We start from the raw sequence: 19,155 nt of genomic DNA, 5'->3' as shown, positions 1-19,155 counted from the left end.
ACCTTTGTCCTGGGAGCAGGGTCTCGACGTTTCCAGTTTGGTGGATTTGGGCATATTTTTGATGATAGTGACGTGAGGTGCTATGTTGAGGCCTTGCTCGGCTAGGCGAGCCCGCAGCCCCAATGTGAGTGGTGGTGTGCGAGGGCCGCTGAGGGAGGTTTGAGGGCAGGCACCCGTTTTGGGGCTGGCACCTTTGTCCTGGGAGCAGGGTCTCGACGTTTCCAGTTTGGTGGATTTGGGCATTTTTTGATGATAGTGACATAAGGTGCTATGTTGAGGCCTTGCTCGGCTAGGCGAGCCCGCAGCCCCAATGTGAGTGGTGGTGTGCGAGGGCCGCTGAGGGAGGTTTGAGGGCAGGCACCCGTTTTGGGGCTGGCACCTTTGTCCTGGGAGCAGGGTCTCGACGTTTCCAGTTTGGTGGATTTGGGCATATTTTTGATGATAGTGACGTGAGGTGCTATGTTGAGGCCTTGCTCGGCTAGGCGAGCCCGCAGCCCCAATGTGAGTGGTGGTGTGCGAGGGCCGCTGAGGGAGGTTTGAGGGCAGGCACCCGTTTTGGGGCTGGCACCTTTGTCCTGGGAGCAGGGTCTCGACGTTTCCAGTTTGGTGGATTTGGGCATTTTTTTGATGATAGTGACATGAGGCTCTATGTTGAGGCCTTGCTCGGCTAGGCGAGCCCGCAGCCCCAATGTGAGTGGTGGTGTGCGAGGGCCGCTGAGGGAGGTTTGAGGGCAGGCACCCGTTTTGGGGCTGGCACCTTTGTCCTGGGAGCAGGGTCTCGACGTTTCCAGTTTGGAGGATGAATGCTGATTTTTGACGATTGTGACGTGAGGTGCTATGTTGAGGCCTTGCTCGGCTAGGCGAGCCCGCAGCCCCAATGTGAGTGGTGGTGTGCGAGGGCCGCTGAGGGAGGTTTGAGGGCAGGCACCCGTTTTGGGGCTGGCACCTTTGTCCTGGGAGCAGGGTCTCGACGTTTCCAGTTTGGTGGATTTGGGCATATTTTTGATGATAGTGACATGAGGTGCTATGTTGAGGCCTTGCTCGGCTAGGCGAGCCCGCAGCCCCAATGTGAGTGGTGGTGTGCGAGGGCCGCTGAGGGAGGTTTGAGGGCAGGCACCCGTTTTGGGGCTGTCACCTTTGTCCTGGGAGCAGGGTCTCGACGTTTCCAGTTTGGTGGATTTGGGCATATTTTTGATGATAGTGACATGAGGTGCTATGTTGAGGCCTTGCTCGGCTAGGCGAGCCCGCAGCCCCAATGTGAGTGGTGGTGTGCGAGGGCCGCTGAGGGAGGTTTGAGGGCAGGCACCCGTTTTGGGGCTGGCACCTTTGTCCTGGGAGCAGGGTCTCGACGTTTCCAGTTTGGAGGATTAATGCTGATTTTTGATGATAGTGACGTGAGGTGCTATGTTGAGGCCTTGCTCGGCTAGGCGAGCCCGCAGCCCCAATGTGAGTGGTGGTGTGCGAGGGCCGCTGAGGGAGGTTTGAGGGCAGGCACCCGTTTTGGGGCTGGCACCTTTGTCCTGGGAGCAGGGTCTCGACGTTTCCAGTTTGGTGGATTTGGGCATTTTTTTGATGATAGTGACGTGAGGTGCTATGTTGAGGCCTTGCTCGGCTAGGCGAGCCCGCAGCCCCAATGTGAGTGGTGGTGTGCGAGGGCCGCTGAGGGAGGTTTGAGGGCAGGCACCCGTTTTGGGGCTGGCACCTTTGTCCTGGGAGCAGGGTCTCGACGTTTCCAGTTTGGTGGATTTGGGCATATTTTTGATGATAGTGACGTGAGGTGCTATGTTGAGGCCTTGCTCGGCTAGGCGAGCCCGCAGCCCCAATGTGAGTGGTGGTGTGCGAGGGCCGCTGAGGGAGGTTTGAGGGCAGGCACCCGTTTTGGGGCTGTCACCTTTGTCCTGGGAGCAGGGTCTCGACGTTTCCAGTTTGGTGGATTTGGGCATTTTTTTGATGATAGTGACATGAGGTGCTATGTTGAGGCCTTGCTCGGCTAGGCGAGCCCGCAGCCCCAATGTGAGTGGTGGTGTGCGAGGGCCGCTGAGGGAGGTTTGAGGGCAGGCACCCGTTTTGGGGCTGGCACCTTTGTCCTGGGAGCAGGGTCTCGACGTTTCCAGTTTGGTGGATTTGGGCATTTTTTTTGATGATAGTGACGTGAGGTGCTATGTTGAGGCCTTGCTCGGCTAGGCGAGCCCGCAGCCCCAATGTGAGTGGTGGTGTGCGAGGGCCGCTGAGGGAGGTTTGAGGGCAGGCACCCGTTTTGGGGCTGGCACCTTTGTCCTGGGAGCAGGGTCTCGACGTTTCCAGTTTGGTGGATTTGGGCATATTTTTGATGATAGTGACGTGAGGTGCTATGTTGAGGCCTTGCTCGGCTAGGCGAGCCCGCAGCCCCAATGTGAGTGGTGGTGTGCGAGGGCCGCTGAGGGAGGTTTGAGGGCAGGCACCCGTTTTGGGGCTGGCACCTTTGTCCTGGGAGCAGGGTCTCGACGTTTCCAGTTTGGTGGATTTGGGCATTTTTTTGATGATAGTGACATGAGGTGCTATGTTGAGGCCTTGCTCGGCTAGGCGAGCCCGCAGCCCCAATGTGAGTGGTGGTGTGCGAGGGCCGCTGAGGGAGGTTTGAGGGCAGGCACCCGTTTTGGGGCTGGCACCTTTGTCCTGGGAGCAGGGTCTCGACGTTTCCAGTTTGGTGGATTTGGGCATATTTTTGATGATAGTGACGTGAGGTGCTATGTTGAGGCCTTGCTCGGCTAGGCGAGCCCGCAGCCCCAATGTGAGTGGTGGTGTGCGAGGGCCGCTGAGGGAGGTTTGAGGGCAGGCACCCGTTTTGGGGCTGGCACCTTTGTCCTGGGAGCAGGGTCTCGACGTTTCCAGTTTGGTGGATTTGGGCATTTTTTTGATGATAGTGACATGAGGTGCTATGTTGAGGCCTTGCTCGGCTAGGCGAGCCCGCAGCCCCAATGTGAGTGGTGGTGTGCGAGGGCCGCTGAGGGAGGTTTGAGGGCAGGCACCCGTTTTGGGGCTGGCACCTTTGTCCTGGGAGCAGGGTCTCGACGTTTCCAGTTTGGTGGATTTGGGCATATTTTTGATGATAGTGACGTGAGGTGCTATGTTGAGGCCTTGCTCGGCTAGGCGAGCCCGCAGCCCCAATGTGAGTGGTGGTGTGCGAGGGCCGCTGAGGGAGGTTTGAGGGCAGGCACCCGTTTTGGGGCTGGCACCTTTGTCCTGGGAGCAGGGTCTCGACGTTTCCAGTTTGGTGGATTTGGGCATATTTTTGATGATAGTGACATGAGGTGCTATGTTGAGGCCTTGCTCGTCTAGGCGAGCCCGCAGCCCCAATGTGAGTGGTGGTGTGCGAGGGCCGCTGAGGGAGGTTTGAGGGCAGGCACCCGTTTTGGGGCTGGCACCTTTGTCCTGGGAGCAGGGTCTCGACGTTTCCAGTTTGGTGGATTTGGGCATATTTTTGATGATAGTGACCTGAGGTGCTATGTTGAGGCCTTGCTCGGCTAGGCGAGCCCGCAGCCCCAATGTGAGTGGTGGTGTGCGAGGGCCGCTGAGGGAGGTTTGAGGGCAGGCACCCGTTTTGGGGCTGGCACCTTTGTCCTGGGAGCAGGGTCTCGACGTTTCCAGTTTGGAGCATGAATGCTGATTTTTGCCGATAGTGACGTGAGGTGCTATGTTGAGGCCTTGCTCGGCTAGGCGAGCGCGCAGCCCCAATGTGAGTGGTGGTGTGCGAGGGCCGCTGAGGGAGGTTTGAGGGCAGGCACCCGTTTTGGGGCTGGCACCTTTGTCCTGGGAGCAGGGTCTCGACGTTTCCAGTTTGGTGGATTTGGGCATATTTTTGATGATAGTGACGTGAGGTGCTATGTTGAGGCCTTGCTCGGCTAGGCGAGCCCGCAGCCCCAATGTGAGTGGTGGTGTGCGAGGGCCGCTGAGGGAGGTTTGAGGGCAGGCACCCGTTTTGGGGCTGGCACCTTTGTCCTGGGAGCAGGGTCTCGACGTTTCCAGTTTGGTGGATTTGGGCATTTTTTTGATGATAGTGACGTGAGGTGCTATGTTGAGGCCTTGCTCGGCTAGGCGAGCCCGCAGCCCCAATGTGAGTGGTGGTGTGCGAGGGCCGCTGAGGGAGGTTTGAGGGCAGGCACCCGTTTTGGGGCTGGCACCTTTGTCCTGGGAGCAGGGTCTCGACGTTTCCAGTTTGGTGGATTTGGGCATATTTTTGATGATAGTGACGTGAGGTGCTATGTTGAGGCCTTGCTCGGCTAGGCGAGCCCGCAGCCCCAATGTGAGTGGTGGTGTGCGAGGGCCGCTGAGGGAGGTTTGAGGGCAGGCACCCGTTTTGGGGCTGGCACCTTTGTCCTGGGAGCAGGGTCTCGACGTTTCCAGTTTGGTGGATTTGGGCATATTTTTGATGATAGTGACGTAAGGTGCTATGTTGAGGCCTTGCTCGGCTAGGCGAGCCCGCAGCCCCAATGTGAGTGGTGGTGTGCGAGGGCCGCTGAGGGAGGTTTGAGGGCAGGCACCCGTTTTGGGGCTGGCACCTTTGTCCTGGGAGCAGGGTCTCGACGTTTCCAGTTTGGTGGATTTGGGCATATTTTTGATGATAGTGACATGAGGTGCTATGTTGAGGCCTTGCTCGGCTAGGCGAGCCCGCAGCCCCAATGTGAGTGGTGGTGTGCGAGGGCCGCTGAGGGAGGTTTGAGGGCAGGCACCCGTTTTGGGGCTGGCACCTTTGTCCTGGGAGCAGGGTCTCGACGTTTCCAGTTTGGTGGATGATGGCTGATTTTTGATGATAGTGACGTGAGGTGCTATGTTGAGGCCTTGCTCGGCTAGGCGAGCCCGCAGCCCCAATGTGAGTGGTGGTGTGCGAGGGCCGCTGAGGGAGGTTTGAGGGCAGGCACCCGTTTTGGGGCTGGCACCTTTGTCCTGGGAGCAGGGTCTCGACGTTTCCAGTTTGGTGGATTTGGGCATATTTTTGATGATAGTGACGTGAGGTGCTATGTTGAGGCCTTGCTCGGCTAGGCGAGCCCGCAGCCCCAATGTGAGTGGTGGTGTGCGAGGGCCGCTGAGGGAGGTTTGAGGGCAGGCACCCGTTTTGGGGCTGGCACCTTTGTCCTGGGAGCAGGGTCTCGACGTTTCCAGTTTGGTGGATTTGGGCATATTTTTGATGATAGTGACGTGAGGTGCTATGTTGAGGCCTTGCTCGGCTAGGCGAGCCCGCAGCCCCAATGTGAGTGGTGGTGTGCGAGGGCCGCTGAGGGAGGTTTGAGGGCAGGCACCCGTTTTGGGGCTGTCACCTTTGTCCTGGGAGCAGGGTCTCGACGTTTCCAGTTTGGTGGATTTGGGCATTTTTTGATGATAGTGACATGAGGTGCTATGTTGAGGCCTTGCTCGGCTAGGCGAGCCCGCAGCCCCAATGTGAGTGGTGGTGTGCGAGGGCCGCTGAGGGAGGTTTGAGGGCAGGCACCCGTTTTGGGGCTGGCACCTTTGTCCTGGGAGCAGGGTCTCGACGTTTCCAGTTTGGTGGATTTGGGCATTTTTTTGATGATAGTGACGTGAGGTGCTATGTTGAGGCCTTGCTCGGCTAGGCGAGCCCGCAGCCCCAATGTGAGTGGTGGTGTGCGAGGGCCGCTGAGGGAGGTTTGAGGGCAGGCACCCGTTTTGGGGCTGGCACCTTTGTCCTGGGAGCAGGGTCTCGACGTTTCCAGTTTGGTGGATTTGGGCATATTTTTGATGATAGTGACGTGAGGTGACATGTTGAGGCCTTGCTCGGCTAGGCGAGCCCGCAGCCCCAATGTGAGTGGTGGTGTGCGAGGGCCGCTGAGGGAGGTTTGAGGGCAGGCACCCGTTTTGGGGCTGGCACCTTTGTCCTGGGAGCAGGGTCTCGACGTTTCCAGTTTGGTGGATTTGGGCATATTTTTGATGATAGTGACATGAGGTGCTATGTTGAGGCCTTGCTCGGCTAGGCGAGCCCGCAGCCCCAATGTGAGTGGTGGTGTGCGAGGGCCGCTGAGGGAGGTTTGAGGGCAGGCACCCGTTTTGGGGCTGGCACCTTTGTCCTGGGAGCAGGGTCTCGACTTTTCCAGTTTGGTGGATTTGGGCATATTTTTGATGATAGTGACGTGAGGTGCTATGTTGAGGCCTTGCTCGGCTAGGCGAGCCCGCAGCCCCAATGTGAGTGGTGGTGTGCGAGGGCCGCTGAGGGAGGTTTGAGGGCAGGCACCCGTTTTGGGGCTGGCACCTTTGTCCTGGGAGCAGGGTCTCGACGTTTCCAGTTTGGTGGATTTGGGCATTTTTTTGATGATAGTGACGTGAGGTGCTATGTTGAGGCCTTGCTCGGCTAGGCGAGCCCGCAGCCCCAATGTGAGTGGTGGTGTGCGAGGGCCGCTGAGGGAGGTTTGAGGGCAGGCACCCGTTTTGGGGCTGGCACCTTTGTCCTGGGAGCAGGGTCTCGACGTTTCCAGTTTGGTGGATTTGGGCATATTTTTGATGATAGTGACGTGAGGTGCTATGTTGAGGCCTTGCTCGGCTAGGCGAGCCCGCAGCCCCAATGTGAGTGGTGGTGTGCGAGGGCCGCTGAGGGAGGTTTGAGGGCAGGCACCCGTATTGGGGCTGGCACCTTTGTCCTGGGAGCAGGGTCTCGACGTTTCCAGTTTGGTGGATTTGGGCATATTTTTGATGATAGTGACGTGAGGTGCTATGTTGAGGCCTTGCTCGGCTAGGCGAGCCCGCAGCCCCAATGTGAGTGGTGGTGTGCGAGGGCCGCTGAGGGAGGTTTGAGGGCAGGCACCCGTTTTGGGGCTGGCACCTTTGTCCTGGGAGCAGGGTCTCGACGTTTCCAGTTTGGTGGATTTGGGCATTTTTTTGATGATAGTGACGTGAGGTGACATGTTGAGGCCTTGCTCGGCTAGGCGAGCCCGCAGCCCCAATGTGAGTGGTGGTGTGCGAGGGCCGCTGAGGGAGGTTTGAGGGCAGGCACCCGTTTTGGGGCTGGCACCTTTGTCCTGGGAGCAGGGTCTCGACGTTTCCAGTTTGGTGGATTTGGGCATTTTTTTGATGATTGTGACATGAGGTGCTATGTTGAGGCCTTGCTCGGCTAGGCGAGCCCGCAGCCCCAATGTGAGTGGTGGTGTGCGAGGGCCGCTGAGGGAGGTTTGAGGGCAGGCACCCGTTTTGGGGCTGGCACCTTTGTCCTGGGAGCAGGGTCTCGACGTTTCCAGTTTGGTGGATTTGGGCATATTTTTGATGATAGTGACGTGAGGTGCTATGTTGAGGCCTTGCTCGGCTAGGCGAGCCCGCAGCCCCAATGTGAGTGGTGGTGTGCGAGGGCCGCTGAGGGAGGTTTGAGGGCAGGCACCCGTTTTGGGGCTGGCACCTTTGTCCTGGGAGCAGGGTCTCGACGTTTCCAGTTTGGTGGATTTGGGCATTTTTTTGATGATAGTGACATGAGGTGCTATGTTGAGGCCTTGCTCGGCTAGGCGAGCCCGCAGCCCCAATGTGAGTGGTGGTGTGCGAGGGCCGCTGAGGGAGGTTTGAGGGCAGGCACCCGTTTTGGGGCTGGCACCTTTGTCCTGGGAGCAGGGTCTCGACGTTTCCAGTTTGGTGGATTTGGGCATATTTTTGATGATAGTGACATGAGGTGCTATGTTGAGGCCTTGCTCGGCTAGGCGAGCCCGCAGCCCCAATGTGAGTGGTGGTGTGCGAGGGCCGCTGAGGGAGGTTTGAGGGCAGGCACCCGTTTTGGGGCTGGCACCTTTGTCCTGGGAGCAGGGTCTCGACGTTTCCAGTTTGGTGGATTTGGGCATATTTTTGATGATAGTGACATGAGGTGCTATGTTGAGGCCTTGCTCGGCTAGGCGAGCCCGCAGCCCCAATGTGAGTGGTGGTGTGCGAGGGCCGCTGAGGGAGGTTTGAGGGCAGGCACCCGTTTTGGGGCTGGCACCTTTGTCCTGGGAGCAGGGTCTCGACGTTTCCAGTTTGGTGGATTTGGGCATTTTTTTGATGATAGTGACATGAGGTGCTATGTTGAGGCCTTGCTCGGCTAGGCGAGCCCGCAGCCCCAATGTGAGTGGTGGTGTGCGAGGGCCGCTGAGGGAGGTTTGAGGGCAGGCACCCGTTTTGGGGCTGGCACCTTTGTCCTGGGAGCAGGGTCTCGACGTTTCCAGTTTGGTGGATTTGGGCATATTTTTGATGATAGTGACGTGAGGTGCTATGTTGAGGCCTTGCTCGGCTAGGCGAGCCCGCAGCCCCAATGTGAGTGGTGGTGTGCGAGGGCCGCTGAGGGAGGTTTGAGGGCAGGCACCCGTTTTGGGGCTGGCACCTTTGTCCTGGGAGCAGGGTCTCGACGTTTCCAGTTTGGTGGATTTGGGCATTTTTTTGATGATAGTGACGTGAGGTGCTATGTTGAGGCCTTGCTCGGCTAGGCGAGCCCGCAGCCCCAATGTGAGTGGTGGTGTGCGAGGGCCGCTGAGGGAGGTTTGAGGGCAGGCACCCGTTTTGGGGCTGGCACCTTTGTCCTGGGAGCAGGGTCTCGACGTTTCCAGTTTGGTGGATTTGGGCATATTTTTGATGATAGTGACGTGAGGTGCTATGTTGAGGCCTTGCTCGGCTAGGCGAGCCCGCAGCCCCAATGTGAGTGGTGGTGTGCGAGGGCCGCTGAGGGAGGTTTGAGGGCAGGCACCCGTTTTGGGGCTGGCACCTTTGTCCTGGGAGCAGGGTCTCGACGTTTCCAGTTTGGTGGATTTGGGCATATTTTTGATGATAGTGACATGAGGTGCTATGTTGAGGCCTTGCTCGGCTAGGCGAGCCCGCAGCCCCAATGTGAGTGGTGGTGTGCGAGGGCCGCTGAGGGAGGTTTGAGGGCAGGCACCCGTTTTGGGGCTGGCACCTTTGTCCTGGGAGCAGGGTCTCGACGTTTCCAGTTTGGTGGATTTGGGCATATTTTTGATGATAGTGACGTGAGGTGCTATGTTGAGGCCTTGCTCGGCTAGGCGAGCCCGCAGCCCCAATGTGAGTGGTGGTGTGCGAGGGCCGCTGAGGGAGGTTTGAGGGCAGGCACCCGTTTTGGGGCTGGCACCTTTGTCCTGGGAGCAGGGTCTCGACGTTTCCAGTTTGGTGGATTTGGGCATTTTTTTGATGATAGTGACGTGAGGTGCTATGTTGAGGCCTTGCTCGGCTAGGCGAGCCCGCAGCCCCAATGTGAGTGGTGGTGTGCGAGGGCCGCTGAGGGAGGTTTGAGGGCAGGCACCCGTTTTGGGGCTGGCACCTTTGTCCTGGGAGCAGGGTCTCGACGTTTCCAGTTTGGTGGATTTGGGCATATTTTTGATGATAGTGACGTGAGGTGCTATGTTGAGGCCTTGCTCGGCTAGGCGAGCCCGCAGCCCCAATGTGAGTGGTGGTGTGCGAGGGCCGCTGAGGGAGGTTTGAGGGCAGGCACCCGTTTTGGGGCTGTCACCTTTGTCCTGGGAGCAGGGTCTCGACGTTTCCAGTTTGGTGGATTTGGGCATATTTTTGATGATAGTGACGTGAGGTGCTATGTTGAGGCCTTGCTCGGCTAGGCGAGCCCGCAGCCCCAATGTGAGTGGTGGTGTGCGAGGGCCGCTGAGGGAGGTTTGAGGGCAGGCACCCGTTTTGGGGCTGGCACCTTTGTCCTGGGAGCAGGGTCTCGACGTTTCCAGTTTGGTGGATTTGGGCATATTTTTTGATGATAGTGACGTGAGGTGCTATGTTGAGGCCTTGCTCGGCTAGGCGAGCCCGCAGCCCCAATGTGAGTGGTGGTGTGCGAGGGCCGCTGAGGGAGGTTTGAGGGCAGGCACCCGTTTTGGGGCTGGCACCTTTGTCCTGGGAGCAGGGTCTCGACGTTTCCAGTTTGGTGGATTTGGGCATATTTTTGATGATAGTGACGTGAGGTGCTATGTTGAGGCCTTGCTCGGCTAGGCGAGCCCGCAGCCCCAATGTGAGTGGTGGTGTGCGAGGGCCGCTGAGGGAGGTTTGAGGGCAGGCACCCGTTTTGGGGCTGGCACCTTTGTCCTGGGAGCAGGGTCTCGACGTTTCCAGTTTGGTGGATTTGGGCATTTTTTTGATGATAGTGACGTGAGGTGCTATGTTGAGGCCTTGCTCGGCTAGGCGAGCCCGCAGCCCCAATGGGAGTGGTGGTGTGCGAGGGCCGCTGAGGGAGGTTTGAGGGCAGGCACCCGTTTTGGGGCTGGCACCTTTGTCCTGGGAGCAGGGTCTCGACGTTTCCAGTTTGGTGGATTTGGGCATATTTTTGATGATAGTGACGTGAGGTGCTATGTTGAGGCCTTGCTCGGCTAGGCGAGCCCGCAGCCCCAATGTGAGTGGTGGTGTGCGAGGGCCGCTGAGGGAGGTTTGAGGGCAGGCACCCGTTTTGGGGCTGGCACCTTTGTCCTGGGAGCAGGGTCTCGACGTTTCCAGTTTGGTGGATTTGGGCATTTTTTTGATGATAGTGACGTGAGGTGCTATGTTGAGGCCTTGCTCGGCTAGGCGAGCCCGCAGCCCCAATGTGAGTGGTGGTGTGCGAGGGCCGCTGAGGGAGGTTTGAGGGCAGGCACCCGTTTTGGGGCTGGCACCTTTGTCCTGGGAGCAGGGTCTCGACGTTTCCAGTTTGGTGGATTTGGGCATATTTTTTGATGATAGTGACATGAGGTGCTATGTTGAGGCCTTGCTCGGCTAGGCGAGCCCGCAGCCCCAATGTGAGTGGTGGTGTGCGAGGGCCGCTGAGGGAGGTTTGAGGGCAGGCACCCGTTTTGGGGCTGGCACCTTTGTCCTGGGAGCAGGGTCTCGACGTTTCCAGTTTGGTGGATTTGGGCATTTTTTTGATGATAGTGACGTGAGGTGCTATGTTGAGGCCTTGCTCGGCTAGGCGAGCCCGCAGCCCCAATGTGAGTGGTGGTGTGCGAGGGCCGCTGAGGGAGGTTTGAGGGCAGGCACCCGTTTTGGGGCTGGCACCTTTGTCCTGGGAGCAGGGTCTCGACGTTTCCAGTTTGGTGGATTTGGGCATTTTTTTGATGATAGTGACGTGAGGTGCTATGTTGAGGCCTTGCTCGGCTAGGCGAGCCCGCAGCCCCAATGTGAGTGGTGGTGTGCGAGGGCCGCTGAGGGAGGTTTGAGGGCAGGCACCCGTTTTGGGGCTGGCACCTTTGTCCTGGGAGCAGGGTCTCGACGTTTCCAGTTTGGTGGATTTGGGCATTTTTTTGATGATAGTGACGTGAGGTGCTATGTTGAGGCCTTGCTCGGCTAGGCGAGCCCGCAGCCCCAATGTGAGTGGTGGTGTGCGAGGGCCGCTGAGGGAGGTTTGAGGGCAGGCACCCGTTTTGGGGCTGGCACCTTTGTCCTGGGAGCAGGGTCTCGACGTTTCCAGTTTGGTGGATTTGGGCATTTTTTTGATGATAGTGACGTGAGGTGCTATGTTGAGGCCTTGCTCGGCTAGGCGAGCCCGCAGCCCCAATGTGAGTGGTGGTGTGCGAGGGCCGCTGAGGGAGGTTTGAGGGCAGGCACCCGTTTTGGGGCTGGCACCTTTGTCCTGGGAGCAGGGTCTCGACGTTTCCAGTTTGGTGGATTTGGGCATATTTTTGATGATAGTGACGTGAGGTGCTATGTTGAGGCCTTGCTCGGCTAGGCGAGCCCGCAGCCCCAATGTGAGTGGTGGTGTGCGAGGGCCGCTGAGGGAGGTTTGAGGGCAGGCACCCGTTTTGGGGCTGGCACCTTTGTCCTGGGAGCAGGGTCTCGACGTTTCCAGTTTGGTGGATTTGGGCATATTTTTGATGATAGTGACGTGAGGTGCTATGTTGAGGCCTTGCTCGGCTAGGCGAGCCCGCAGCCCCAATGTGAGTGGTGGTGTGCGAGGGCCGCTGAGGGAGGTTTGAGGGCAGGCACCCGTTTTGGGGCTGGCACCTTTGTCCTGGGAGCAGGGTCTCGACGTTTCCAGTTTGGTGGATTTGGGCATTTTTTTGATGATAGTGACGTGAGGTGCTATGTTGAGGCCTTGCTCGGCTAGGCGAGCCCGCAGCCCCAATGTGAGTGGTGGTGTGCGAGGGCCGCTGAGGGAGGTTTGAGGGCAGGCACCCGTTTTGGGGCTGGCACCTTTGTCCTGGGAGCAGGGTCTCGACGTTTCCAGTTTGGTGGATTTGGGCATTTTTTTGATGATAGTGACGTGAGGTGCTATGTTGAGGCCTTGCTCGGCTAGGCGAGCCCGCAGCCCCAATGTGAGTGGTGGTGTGCGAGGGCCGCTGAGGGAGGTTTGAGGGCAGGCACCCGTTTTGGGGCTGGCACCTTTGTCCTGGGAGCAGGGTCTCGACGTTTCCAGTTTGGTGGATTTGGGCATATTTTTGATGATAGTGACGTGAGGTGCTATGTTGAGGCCTTGCTCGGCTAGGCGAGCCCGCAGCCCCAATGTGAGTGGTGGTGTGCGAGGGCCGCTGAGGGAGGTTTGAGGGCAGGCACCCGTTTTGGGGCTGGCACCTTTGTCCTGGGAGCAGGGTCTCGACGTTTCCAGTTTGGTGGATTTGGGCATATTTTTGATGATAGTGACGTGAGGTGCTATGTTGAGGCCTTGCTCGGCTAGGCGAGCCCGCAGCCCCAATGTGAGTGGTGGTGTGCGAGGGCCGCTGAGGGAGGTTTGAGGGCAGGCACCCGTTTTGGGGCTGTCACCTTTGTCCTGGGAGCAGGGTCTCGACGTTTCCAGTTTGGTGGATTTGGGCATATTTTTGATGATAGTGACGTGAGGTGCTATGTTGAGGCCTTGCTCGGCTAGGCGAGCCCGCAGCCCCAATGTGAGTGGTGGTGTGCGAGGGCCGCTGAGGGAGGTTTGAGGGCAGGCACCCGTTTTGGGGCTGGCACCTTTGTCCTGGGAGCAGGGTCTCGACGTTTCCAGTTTGGTGGATTTGGGCATTTTTTTGATGATAGTGACGTGAGGTGCTATGTTGAGGCCTTGCTCGGCTAGGCGAGCCTGCAGCCCCAATGTGAGTGGTGGTGTGCGAGGGCCGCTGAGGGAGGTTTGAGGGCAGGCACCCGTTTTGGGGCTGGCACCTTTGTCCTGGGAGCAGGGTCTCGACGTTTCCAGTTTGGTGGATTTGGGCATTTTTTTGATGATAGTGACGTGAGGTGCTATGTTGAGGCCTTGCTCGGCTAGGCGAGCCCGCAGCCCCAATGTGAGTGGTGGTGTGCGAGGGCCGCTGAGGGAGGTTTGAGGGCAGGCACCCGTTTTGGGGCTGGCACCTTTGTCCTGGGAGCAGGGTCTCGACGTTTCCAGTTTGGTGGATTTGGGCATTTTTTGATGATAGTGACGTGAGGTGCTATGTTGAGGCCTTGCTCGGCTAGGCGAGCCCGCAGCCCCAATGTGAGTGGTGGTGTGCGAGGGCCGCTGAGGGAGGTTTGAGGGCAGGCACCCGTTTTGGGGCTGGCACCTTTGTCCTGGGAGCAGGGTCTCGACGTTTCCAGTTTGGTGGATTTGGGCATTTTTTTGATGATAGTGACATGAGGTGCTATGTTGAGGCCTTGCTCGGCTAGGCGAGCCCGCAGCCCCAATGTGAGTGGTGGTGTGCGAGGGCCGCTGAGGGAGGTTTGAGGGCAGGCACCCGTTTTGGGGCTGGCACCTTTGTCCTGGGAGCAGGGTCTCGACGTTTCCAGTTTGGTGGATTTGGGCATATTTTTGATGATTGTGACGTGAGGTGCTATGTTGAGGCCTTGCTCGGCTAGGCGAGCCCGCAGCCCCAATGTGAGTGGTGGTGTGCGAGGGCCGCTGAGGGAGGTTTGAGGGCAGGCACCCGTTTTGGGGCTGGCACCTTTGTCCTGGGAGCAGGGTCTCGACGTTTCCAGTTTGGTGGATTTGGGCATATTTTTGATGATAGTGACGTGAGGTGCTATGTTGAGGCCTTGCTCGGCTAGGCGAGCCCGCAGCCCCAATGTGAGTGGTGGTGTGCGAGGGCCGCTGAGGGAGGTTTGAGGGCAGGCACCCGTTTTGGGGCTGGCACCTTTGTCCTGGGAGCAGGGTCTCGACGTTTCCAGTTTGGAGGATGAATGCTGATTTTTTGATGATAGTGACGTGAGGTGCTATGTTGAGGCCTTGCTCGGCTAGGCGAGCCCGCAGCCCCAATGTGAGTGGTGTGTGCGAGGGCCGCTGAGGGAGGTTTGAGGGCAGGCACCCGTTTTGGGGCTGTCACCTTTGTCCTGGGAGCAGGGTCTCGACGTTTCCAGTTTGGTGGATTTGGGGATATTTTGATGATAGTGACGTGAGGTGCTATGGTGAGGCCTTGCTCGGCTAGGCGAGCCCGCAGCTCCCAATGTGAGTGGTGGTGTGCGAGGGCCGCTGAGGGAGGTTTGAGGGGCAGGCACCCGTTTTGGGGCTGGCACCTTTGTCCTGGGAGCAGGGTCTCGACGTTCCAGTTTGGTGGATTTGGGCATTTTTTTGATGATAGTGACGTGTGGTGCTATGTTGAGGCCTTGCTCGGCTAGGCGAGCCCGCAGACCCAATGTGAGTGGTGGTGTGCGAGGGCCGCTGAGGAGGTTTGAGGGCAGGCACCCGTTTTGGGCTGGCCCTTTGTCCTGGGAGCAGGGTCTCGACGTTTCCAGTTTGGTGGATTTGGGCATATTTTGATGATAGTGACGTGAGGTGCTATGTTGAGGCCTTGCTCGGCTAGGCGAGCCGCAGCCCCAATGTGAGTGGTGGTGTGCGAGGGCCGCTGAGGGAGGTTTGAGGGCAGGCACCCGTTTTGGGGCTGGCCCCTTTGTCCTGGGAGCAGGGTCTCGACGTTTCCAGTTTGGTGGATTTGGGCATTTTTTGATGATAGTGACGTGAGGTGCTATGTTGAGGCCTTGCTCGGCTAGGCGAGCCCGCAGCCCCAATGTGAGTGGTGGTGTGCGAGGGCCGCTGAGGGAGGTTTGAGGGCAGGCACCCGTTTTGGGGCTGGCCCCTTTGTCCTGGGAGCAGGGTCTCGACGTTTCCAGTTTGGTGGATGAATGCTGATTTTTGATGATAGTGACGTGAGGTGCTATGTTGAGGCCTTGCTCGGCTAGGCGAGCCCGCAGCCCCAATGTGAGTGGTGGTGTGCGAGGGCCGCTGAGGGAGGTTTGAGGGCAGGCACCCGTTTTGGGGCTGGCCCCTTTGTCCTGGGAGCAGGGTCTCGACGTTTCCAGTTTGGTGGATTTGGGCATATTTTTGATGATAGTGACGTGAGGTGCTATGTTGAGGCCTTGCTTGGCTAGGCGAGCCCGCAGCCCCAATGTGAGTGGTGGTGTGCGAGGGCCGCTGAGGGAGGTTTGAGGGCAGGCACCCGTTTTGGGGCTGGCCCTTTGTCCTGGGAGCAGGGTCTCGACGTTTCCAGTTTGGTGGATTTGGGCATATTTTTGATGATAGTGACGTGAGGTGCTATGTTGAGGCCTTGCTCGGCTAGGCGAGCCCGCAGCCCCAATGTGAGTGGTGGTGTGCGAGGGCCGCTGAGGGAGGTTTGAGGGCAGGCACCCGTTTTGGGGCTGGCCCCTTTGTCCTGGGAGCAGGGTCTCGACGTTTCCAGTTTGGTGGATTTGCTGATTTTTGATGATAGTGACGTGAGGTGCTATGTTGAGGCCTTGCTCGGCTAGGCGAGCCCGCAGCCCAATGTGAGTGGTGGTGTGCGAGGGCCGCTGAGGGAGGTTTGAGGGCAGGCACCCGTTTTGGGGCTGGCCCCTTTGTCCTGGGAGCAGGGTCTCGACGTTTCCAGTTTGGTGGATTTGGGCATTTTTTGATGATAGTGACGTGAGGTGCTATGTTGAGGCCTTGCTCGGCTAGGCGAGCCTGCAGCCCCAATGTGAGTGGTGGTGTGCGAGGGCCGCTGAGGGAGGTTTGAGGGCAGGCACCCGTTTTGGGGCTGGCACCTTTGTCCTGGGAGCAGGGTCTCGACGTTTCCAGTTTGGTGGATTTGGGCATATTTTTGATGATAGTGACGTGAGGTGCTATGTTGAGGCCTTGCTCGGCTAGGCGAGCCCGCAGCCCAATGTGAGTGGTGGTGTGCGAGGGCCGCTGAGGGAGGTTTGAGGGCAGGCACCCGTTTTGGGGCTGGCACCTTTGTCCTGGGAGCAGGGTCTCGACGTTTCCAGTTTGGTGGATTTGGGCATATTTTTGATGATAGTGACGTGAGGTGCTATGTTGAGGCCTTGCTCGGCTAGGCGAGCCCGCAGCCCCAATGTGAGTGGTGGTGTGCGAGGGCCGCTGAGGGAGGTTTGAGGGCAGGCACCCGTTTTGGGGCTGGCCCCTTTGTCCTGGGAGCAGGGTCTCGACGTTTCCAGTTTGGTGGATTTGGGCATATTTTTGATGATAGTGACGTGAGGTGCTATGTTGAGGCCTTGCTCGGCTAGGCGAGCCCGCAGCCCCAATGTGAGTGGTGGTGTGCGAGGGCCGCTGAGGGAGGTTTGAGGGCAGGCACCCGTTTTGGGGCTGGCACCTTTGTCCTGGGAGCAGGGTCTCGACGTTTCCAGTTTGGTGGATTTGGGCAAATTTTTGATGATAGTGACGTGAGGTGCTATGTTGAGGCCTTGCTCGGCTAGGCGAGCCCGCAGCCCCAATGTGAGTGGTGGTGTGCGAGGGCCGCTGAGGGAGGTTTGAGGGCAGGCACCCGTTTTGGGGCTGGCACCTTTGTCCTGGGAGCAGGGTCTCGACGTTTCCAGTTTGGTGGATTGGGCATTTTTTTGATGATAGTGACGTGAGGTGCTATGTTGAGGCCTTGCTCGGCTAGGCGAGCCCGCAGCCCAATGTGAGTGGTGGTGTGCGAGGGCCTGAGGGAGGTTTGAGGGCAGGCACCCGTTTTGGGGCTGGCCCCTTTGTCCTGGGAGCAGGGTCTCGACGTTTCCAGTTTGGTGGATTTGGGATTTTTTTGATGATAGTGACGTGAGGTGCTATGTTGAGGCCTTGCTCGGCTAGGCGAGCCCGCAGCCCCAATGTGAGTGGTGGTGTGCGAGGGCCGCTGAGGGAGGTTTGAGGGCAGGCACCCGTTTTGGGGCTGGCACCTTTGTCCTGGGAGCAGGGTCTCGACGTTTCCAGTTTGGTGATTTGGGATTTTTTGATGATAGTGACGTGAGGTGCTATGTTGAGGCCTTGCTCGGCTAGGCGAGCCCGCAGCCCCAATGTGAGTGGTGGTGTGCGAGGGCCGCTGAGGGAGGTTTGAGGGCAGGCACCCGTTTTGGGGCTGGCCCCTTTGTCCTGGGAGCAGGGTCTCGACGTTTTTGGTTGGGGGATTTGGGCATTTTTTTGATGATAGTGAGGTGAGGTATGTTGAGGCCTTGCTCGGCTAGGCGAGCCCGCAGCCCCAATGTGAGTGGTGGTGTGCGAGGGCCGCTGAGGGAGGTTTGAGGGCAGGCACCCGTTTTGGGGCTGGCACCTTTGTCCTGGGAGCAGGGGCTCGACGTTTCCAGTTTGGTGGATTTGGGCATATTTTTGATGATAGTGACGTGAGGTGCTATGTTGAGGCCTTGCTCGGCTAGGCGAGCCCGCAGCCCCAATGTGAGTGGTGGTGTGCGAGGGCCGCTGAGGGAGGTTTGAGGGCAGGCACCCGTTTTGGGGCTGGCACCTTTGTCCTGGGAGCAGGGTCTCGACGTTTCCAGTTTGGTGGATTTGGGCATATTTTTGATGATAGTGACGTGAGGTGCTATGTTGAGGCCTTGCTCGGCTAGGCGAGCCCGCAGCCCCAATGTGAGTGGTGGTGTGCGAGCCGCTGAGGGAGGTTTGAGGGCAGGCACCCGTTTTGGGGCTGGCACCTTTGTCCTGGGAGCAGGGTCTCGACGTTTCCAGTTTGGTGGATTTGGGCATTTTTTTGGTATAGTGACGTGAGGTGCTATGTTGAGGCCTTGCTCGGCTAGGCGAGCCCGCAGCCCCAATGTGAGTGGTGGTGTGCGAGGGCCGCTGAGGGAGGTTTGAGGGCAGGCACCCGTTTTGGGGCTGGCCCCTTTGTCCTGGGAGCAGGGTCTCGACGTTTCCAGTTTGGTGGATTTGGGCATATTTTTGATGATAGTGACGTGAGGTGCTATGTTGAGGCCTTGCTCGGCTAGGCGAGCCCGCAGCCCCAATGTGAGTGGTGGTGTGCGAGGGCCGCTGAGGGAGGTTTGAGGGCAGGCACCCGTTTTGGGGCTGGCCCCTTTGTCCTGGGAGCAGGGTCTCGACGTTTCCAGTTTGGTGGATTTGGGCATTTTTTGATGATAGTGACGTGAGGTGCTATGTTGAGGCCTTGCTCGGCTAGGCGAGCCCGCAGCCCCAATGTGAGTGGTGGTGTGCGAGGCCGCTGAGGGAGGTTTGAGGGCAGGCACCCGTTTTGGGGCTGGCCCCTTGTCCTGGGAGCAGGGTCTCGACGTTTCCAGTTTGGAGGATGATGCTGATTTTTGATGATAGTGACGTGAGGTGCTATGTTGAGGCCTTGCTCGGCTAGGCGAGCCCGCAGCCCCAATGTGAGTGTTGCTGCGAGAGGGCCGCTGAGGGAGGTTTGAGGGCAGGCACCCGTTTTGGGGCTGGCCCTTTGTCCTGGGAGCAGGGTCTCGACGTTTCCAGTTTGGTGGATTTGGGCATATTTTGATGATAGTGACGTGAGGTGCTATGTTGAGGCCTTGCTCGGCTAGGCGAGCCCGCAGCCCCAATGTGAGTGGTGGTGTGCGAGGGCCGCTGAGGGAGGTTTGAGGGCAGGCACCCGTTTTGGGGCTGGCCCCTTTGTCCTGGGAGCAGGGTCTCGACGTTTCCAGTTTGGTGGATTTGGGCATATTTTTGATGATAGTGACGTGAGGTGCTATGTTGAGGCCTTGCTCGGCTAGGCGAGCCCTCAGCCCCAATGTGAGTGGTGGTGTGCGAGGGCCGCTGAGGGAGGTTTGAGGGCAGGCACCCGTTTTGGGGCTGGCCCCTTTGTCCTGGGAGCAGGGTCTCGACGTTTCCAGTTTGGTGGATTTGGGCATATTTTTGATGATAGTGACGTGAGGTGCTATGTTGAGGCCTTGCTCGGCTAGGCGAGCCCGCAGCCCCAATGTGAGTGGTGGTGTGCGAGGGCGCTGAGGGAGGTTTGAGGGCAGGCACCCGTTTTGGGGCTGGCCCCTTTGTCCTGGGAGCAGGGTCTCGACGTTTCCAGTTTGGTGGATTTGGCATATTTTTGATGATAGTGACGTGAGGTGCTATGTTGAGGCCTTGCTCGG

The sequence above is a fragment of the Grus americana genome, unplaced genomic scaffold (genome assembly GCF_028858705.1).
Source record: "Grus americana isolate bGruAme1 unplaced genomic scaffold, bGruAme1.mat scaffold_507, whole genome shotgun sequence".
Lineage (NCBI taxonomy): Eukaryota > Metazoa > Chordata > Aves > Gruiformes > Gruidae > Grus > Grus americana.
Note: the sequence above shows the minus strand (reverse complement) of the source record.